We start from the raw sequence: 7,975 nt of genomic DNA on the forward strand, positions 1-7,975 counted from the left end.
GAAAATTGGTAGTTCCTTTGTTTCAGATTGTCTACCCAAAAAAGGGGGACAGGGTCCAGAGGACACTAGACTCCTCTGCTGACTCAACGCCTTCCATTGGTAAGGCTCTTGCCTCTTTCCATGACCAATAAAGCACAGACAATGACTAGAAAACAGTGGCCATTAGTAGAATGGGCCACTGGACTGGTGCTGAGCAAGTCCTCTTGCTCACCTACTCTTCTTTTTTTTTATTGTATTATTATTATACGTTAAGTTTTAGGGTACATGTGGACAACGTGCAGGTTTGTTACATATGTATCCATGTGCCATGTTGGGGTGCTGCACCCATTAACTCGTCATTTAGCATTAGGTATATCTCCTAATGCTATCCCTCCCCACTGCCCCCACCCCACAACAGTCCCCGGAGTGTGATGTTCCCCTTCCTGTGTCCATGTGTTCTCATTGTTCAATTCCCACCTAAGAGTGAGAACATGCGGTGTTTGGTTTTTTGTCCTTGCGATAGTTTACTGAGAATGATGATTTCCAGTTTCATCCATGTCCCTGCAAAGGACATGAAATCATCATTTTTTATGGCTGCATAGTATTCCATGGTGCATATGTGCCACATTTTCTTAATCCAGTCTATCGTTGTTGGACATTTGGGTTGGTTCCAAGTCTTTGCTATTGTGAATAGTGCTGCAATAAACATAAGTGTGCATGTGTCTTTATAGCAGCATGATTTATAGTCCTTTTGGTATATACCCAGTAATGGGATGGCTGCATCAAACGGTATTTCTAGTTCTAGATCCCTGAGGAATCGCCACACTGACTTCCACAATGGTTGAACTAGTTTACAGTCCCACCAACAGTGTAAAAGTGTTCCTATTTCTCCACATCCTCTCCAGCACCTATTGTTTCCTGACTTTTTAATGATGGCCATTCTAACTGGTGTGAGATGGTATCTCATTGTGGTTTTGATTTGCATTTCTCTGATGGCCAGTAATGATGAGCATTTTTTCATGTGTCTGTTGGCTGCATAAATGTCTTCTTTTGAGAAGTGTGTGTTCATATCCTTTGCCCACTTTTTGATGCGGTTGTTTGTTTTTTTCTTGTAAATTTGTTTGAGTTCTTTGTAGATTCTGGATATTAGCCCTTTGTCAGATGAGTAGATTGCAAAAATTTTCTCCCATTCTGTAGGTTGCCTGTTCACTCTGATGGTAGTTTCTTTTGCCGTGCAGAAGCTCTTTAGTTTAGTTAGATCCCATTTGTCAATTTTGGCTTTTTGTTGCCATTGCTTTTGGTGTTTCAGACACAAAGTCCTTGCCCATGCCTGTGTCCTGAATGGTATTGCCTAGGTTTCTTCTAGGATTTTTTGGTTTTAGGTCTAACATGTAAGTCTTTAATCCATCTTGAATTAATTTTTGTATAAGGTGTAAGGAAGGGATCCAGTTTCAGCTTTCTACACATGGCTAGCCAGTTTTCCCAACACCATTTGTTAAATAGGGAATCCTTTCCCCATTTCTTGTTTTTGTCAGGTTTGTCAAAGATCAGATAGTTGTAGATGTGTGGTGTTATTTCTGAAGGCTCTGTTCTGTTCCATTCGTCTATATCTCTGTTTTGGTATCAGTACCATGCTGTTTTGGTTACTGTAGACTTGTAGTATAGTTTGAAGTCAGGTAGTGTTATTTCTTTTGGCTTAGGATTGACTTGGCAATGCGGGCTCTTTTTTGGTTCCATGTGAACTTTAAAGTAGTTTATTCCAATTCTGTGAAGAAAGTCATTGGTAACTTGATGTGGATGGCATTGAATCTATAAATTACCTTGGGCAGTATGGCCATTTTCACGATATTGATTCTTCCTATCCATGAGCATGGAATGTTCTTCCATTTGTTTGTGTACTCTTTTATTTCATTGAGCAGTTGTTTGTAGTTCTCCTTGAAGAGGTCCTTCACATTCCTTGTAAATTGGATTCCTAGGTATTTTATTCTCTTTGAAGCAATTGTGAATGGGAGTTCACTCATGATTTAGCTCTCTGTTTGTCTGTTATTGGTGTATAAGAATGCTTGTGATTTTTGCACATTGATTTTGTATCCTGAGACTTTGCTGAAGTTGCTTATCAGCTTAAGGAGATTTTGGGCTGAGACGATGGGGTTTTCTAGATATACAATCATGTCATCTGCAAACAGGTACACTTTGACTTCCTCTTTTCCTAACTGAATACCCTTTATTTCTTTCTCCCGCCTGATTGCCCTGGCGAGAACTTCCAACACTATGTTGAATAGGAGTGGTGAGAGAGGACATCCCTGTCTTGTGCCAGTTTTCAAAGAGAATGCTTCCAGGTTTTGCCCATTCAGTATGATATTGGCTGTGAGTTTGTCATAAATAGCTCTTATAATTTTGAGATACATCCCCTTAACATTGTTAAAGAAAATAATTTTCAACCCAGAATTTCATATCCAGCCAAACTAAGCTTCATAAGTGAAGGAGAAATAAAATCCTTTACAGTCAAACAAATGCTGAGAGATTTTTTTCACCACCAGGCCTGCCCTACAAGAGCTGCAGAAGGAAACACTAAACATGGAAAGGAACAACCAGTACTAGCCACTGCAAAAACATGCCAAATTGTAAAGACCATCGATGCTAGGAAGAAACTGCATCAACTAATGAGCATAATAACCAGCTAACATCATAATGACAGGATCAAATTCACACATAATATTAACCTTAAATGTAAATGGGCTAAATGCCCCAATTAAAAGACACAGACTGGCAAATTGGATAAAGAGTCAAGACCCATCAGTGTGCTGTATTCAGGAAACCCATCTCACGTGCAGAGACACACATAGGCTCAAAATAAAAGGGTGGAGGAAGATCTACCAAGCAAATGGAAAACAAAAAAGTGCAGGGGTTGCAATCCTAGTCTCTGATAAAACAGACATTAAACCAACAAAGATCAAAAGAGACAAAGAAGGCCATTACATAATGGTAAAGGGATCAATTCAACAAGAAGAGCTAACTATCCTAAATATATATGCACCCAATACAGGAGCACCCAGATTCATAAAACAAGTCCTTAGAGACCTAGAAAGAGACTTAGACTCCCACACAATAATAATGGGAGACTTTAACACCCCACTGTCAACATTAGACAGATCAATGAGACAGAAAGTTAACAAGGATATCCAGGACCTGAACTCAGCTCTGCACCAAGTGAACCTAATAGACATCTATGGAACTCTCCACCTGGTATCAACAGAATATAGATTCTTCTTAGCACCACATCGCACTTATTCCAAAATTGACCACATAGTTGGAAGTAAAGCTCTCCTCAGCAAATGTAAAAGAATAGAAATTATAACAAACTGTCTCTCAGGCCACAGTGCAATCAAACTAGAACTCAGGATTAAGAAACTCACTCAAAAGCGCTCAACTACATGGAAACTGAACAACCTGTTCCTGAATGACTACTGGGTACATAACGAAATGAAGGCAGAAATAAAGATGTTCTTTGAAACTAACGAGAACAAAGACACAACATACCAGAATCTCTGGGACACATTTAAAGCAGTGTGTAGAGGGAAATTTATAGCACTAAATGCCCACAAGAGACAGCAGGAAAGATCTAAAATTAACACCCTAACATGACAATTAAAAGAACTAGAGAAGCAAGAGCAAACACTTTCAAAAGCTAGCAAAAGGCAAGAAATAACTAAGATCAGAGCAGAACTGAAGGAGACAGAGACAGAAAAAACCCTTCAAAAAAATCAATGAATCCAGGAGCTGGTTTTTTGAAAAGATCAACAAAATTGATAGACTGCTAGCAAGACTAATAAAGAAGAAACGAGAGAAGAATCAAATAGACGCAATAAAAAATGATAAAGGGGATATCACCACCGATCTCACAGAAATACAAACTACCATCAGGGAATACTATAAACACCTCTACGCAAATAAACTACAAAATCTAGAAGAAATGGATAAATTCCTCGACACATACACCCTCCCAAGGCTAAACCAGGAGGAAGTTGAATCTCTGAATAGACCAATAACAGGTTCTGAAATTGAGGCAACAATTTATAGCTTACCAACCAAAAAAAGTCCAGGACCAGATGGATTCACAGCCGAATTCTACCAGAGGTACAAGGAGGAGCTGGTACCATTCTTTCTGAAACTATTCCAATCAATAGAAAAAGAGGGAATCCTCCCTAACTCATTTTATGAGGCCAGCATCATCCTGATACCAAAGCCTGGCAGAGACACAACAAAAAAAGAGAATTTTAGACCAATATCCCTGATGAACATCGATGCAAAAATCCTCAATAAAATACTGGCAAAGCGAATCCAGCAGCACATCAAAAAGCTTATCCACCATGATCAAGTGGGCTTCATCCCTGGGATGCAAAGCTGGTTCAACATACACATGTCAATAAACGTAATCCAGCATATAAACAGAACCAAAGACAAAAACCACATGATTATCTCAATAGATGCAGAAAAGGCCTTTGATAAAATTCAACAGCCCTTCATGCTAAAATCTCCCAATAAATTAGTTTGGATACTTTCTGTTGCTGTTGTTGAGACATGGCCTCACTATGTGCCCAGGCTGATCTCAAACTTCCGGCCTCAATTGATCCTCCTGCCAAAACGTTGGGATTACAGGTGTGAGCAACTGCGCTTGGCCTTAAAAATTTTTATAGCTATTTCATTGTTATTGATTTCCCATTTAATCCCCTTGTGGTCAAGTTCTATATTATTTCATATTTGAAATTTATTAAGTTATTTAACAGCCCATAAAATTATAGATCTTTGTGATTGTTTCATGCCCATTAATTTGGCCTCCACCAGGTCAAATGATTTACAGTGTAATACATCTCCTCTATATTATAATTTATCTTTGCTTATTTATTATGTTAATTATATAATAGGGGTATTAAATTCCCTAACAATAATCTTGAATTTGTCTAATTTTTTTCTTAGTCTGTCAAATATTGCTTTATGTATCTCAAAGGTCTGTTATTATTTGCTTACATTTTACTGGCTCTTTTATCTCTACTAACTTTGGTCTGTTCACATCCTGACATCCTTTAAGGAAGTGAAAAATAAAAAGCTTCTATTTTGTTTTAGGCACTTTTCTTTTGGGTTTTTCTGTAATATGTAATCAGATCTAATGCTAAATGATACAAATACTATGACAAAAAATACAAGGCACCGTGAACGTGTGTGCAATGGGGATCTAACCTTGTTATGGGAGTCAGAGTTTTCCTAAGTCATACATTTAAGGTAAAGAGGGTATTAGCTCTAGTCAGAGGTTGTGAAAGAGTATTCCAAGAGGGAGAAAGTTATGTGCAAAAGTCCTGAGTCAAGGGAAGCTTGGCTCTTTGGAGAAACAGAAAGAGGTCCTGATTAGCTTCCCTGTGTACTAAAAGCAGAAGTGGTAAAGGAATGATAGGCATTCTAGATCACATTTTCATTAGGCAAGAAGAAAGATTTACAATGTTCTAAGCTTCTAGATGTGGAGGCTTTGGAGCTTCCTGAGAGTACTAGAAATATTAAGAGATTTTAAGACGAGAAATGCCATGATCTGACATGCAATTTTAAAAGATACTCAAAGTGCTGTGTGAGAATAAATTGTAGGAGGAAATAAATGGATGCGGAGAGATCAGTTAAGAGGTGATTGAGGCCAGGCACGGTTACTCACGCCTATAATCCCAGCACTTTGGGAGGTCAAGGCAGGCGAATTACGAAGTCAAGAGTTCGAGACCTGCCTGACCAACATGGTGAAACCCCATCTCTACTAAAAATACAAAAATTAGCTGGGCATGGTGGTGAGTGCCTGTAATCCCAGCTACTCAGGAGGCTGAGGCAGGAGAATCACTTGAACCTGGGAGGTGGAGGTTGCAGTGAGCCAAGATCATGCCACTGCACTCCGCTCTGGGTGACAGAGCAAGACTGTCTCAAAAAAAAAAAAAGAAGAGGTGATTGAAGTTTGAAGTGCTTAAGGTGGGAGAGAAATGATGGAACTTTCGGTTTAACTATATGCAGTAGAGCTGAGGGAAGTGGAAAAAAATCAAGATATATTTTGCAAGCAGAATTAATAGGAGGTGGTCATGAATTGGATGTGTGTTGGAAGGGAGAATATTATAAAATGTCATTGATCACTTTTGGCATGTGTGGAAATACGGAAATATGAAAGAACAGATTGTGGGGAGGGGAAGATAGGTTTTTAACGTGTTGATTTTCAAGATGCCTGAGTTACATTAAAGAGAAAGTACCACACAAGCTATGAGATATATGAGCTGGAAAGAAGATCTAGGTTGAACATATATATCTGAGAGTTATGAATGCAGATGGCAACCAACGCTATGAGAGTGCATGAAATAATTTAGGCAGGGGTCTCTGCTCCTCCTGTTTGACAGACAGCTGCATCTTCTCTTGCATTGCCAGCCACATCCCTGAGACACCATGGGGAAAGTGAAGGTTGGAGTCAACTGATTTGGTTGTATTGGGCGCCTGGTCATCAGGGCTGCTTATAATTCTGGTAAAGTAGATACTGTCACCATCAATGACCCATTCATTGACCTCAACTACATGGTCTACATGTTCCAGTATGATCCCACCCATGGCAAATTCCATGGCACCGTCAAGGCTGAGAACGGGAAGCTTGTCATCAACGGAAATCCCATCACTATCTTCCAGGAGCCAGATCCCTCCAAAATTAAGTGGGGTGATGCTGGCGCTGAGTATGTCATGGAGTCCACTGGTGTCTTCACCACCATGGAGAAGGCTGGGGCTCACTTGCAGTGGGGAGCCAAAAGGGTCATCATCTCTGCCCCCTCTGCTGACCCCCCCATGTTCATGATGGGTGTGAACCATGAGAAGTATGACACCAGCCTCAAGATCATCAGCAATGCCTCCTGAACCACCAACTGCCTAGCGCCCCTGGCCAAAGTCATCCATGACAACTTTGGTATTGTGGAAGGACTCATGACCACAGTCCACGCCATCACTGCCACCCAGAAGACTGTGAATGGCCCCTCCAGGAAACTGTGGCGTGACAGCCACGGGGCTCTCCAGAACATCATCCCTGCCTCTATTGGGCTGCCAAGGCTGTGAGGAAGGTCATCCCTGAGCTGAATTGGAAGCTTACTGGCATGGCCTTCCGTGTCACCACTGCCAACGTGTCAGTGGTGGACCTGACCTACCATCTGGAAAAACCTGCCAAATATGATGACATCAAGAAGGTGGTGAAGCAGGCGTCAGAGGGCCCCCTCAAAGGCATCCTGGGCCACACTGAGCACCAGGTGGTCTCCTCCGACTTCAACAGTGACACCCACTCTTCCACCTTCAATGCTGGGGCTGGCACTACCCTCAACAACCACTTTGTCAAGCTCATTTCCTGGTATGACAATGAATTTGGCTGCAGCAACAGGGTGGTGGACCTCATGGCCCACATGGCCTCCAAGGAGTAAGAGCCCTGGACCACCAGCCCCAGCAAGAGCACAAGAGGAAGAAAGAGGCCCTCACTGTTGGGGAGTCCCTGGCACACTCATTCCCCACCACACTGAATCTTCCCTCCTCACAATTTCCATGCAGACCCTTGAAGAGGGCGGGGCCTAGGGAGCCCCATGTTGTCCTGTACCATCAATAAAGTCCCCTGTGCTCAGCCAAAAATAACAACAATCATAATAGTTTAGGCAGAAAGGATAACATAAATAAAAAAAAAAACTTGTAAAGCAGCCAGAAATAATTGAATTTTAACATTCACAGGCCACAAAGAAGAGGAGAAACCGACAAGGATGAGAAGGAGGGAACAGATATATAAGTGATGTCACAGAAGCTCATGTTTCTCCTCAGCTGTTACTCACATTTGCTTTTGTGTATAGTGTGTATGGATGCTTCAGGTTCAAGACAGTTTCTCCAAGATCAGTGGGAGGTCATTCATCTTTGTGTGGTTCACAGGCAGGTGAGTCCTACTGCAAAGTTGCTGAGTCCATAA

General features: G+C 41.1%; 1 pseudogene; it reads left to right on the plus strand.

Annotated features, from left to right (window-relative positions):
• The first annotated feature begins 6,441 nt into the window (after positions 1–6,441).
• On the plus strand, positions 6,442–7,512 carry LOC100596803 (annotated as a pseudogene).
• Positions 7,513–7,975: the final 463 nt, after the last annotated feature.

This window comes from Nomascus leucogenys, chromosome 18, assembly GCF_006542625.1.
Source record: "Nomascus leucogenys isolate Asia chromosome 18, Asia_NLE_v1, whole genome shotgun sequence".
Lineage (NCBI taxonomy): Eukaryota > Metazoa > Chordata > Mammalia > Primates > Hylobatidae > Nomascus > Nomascus leucogenys.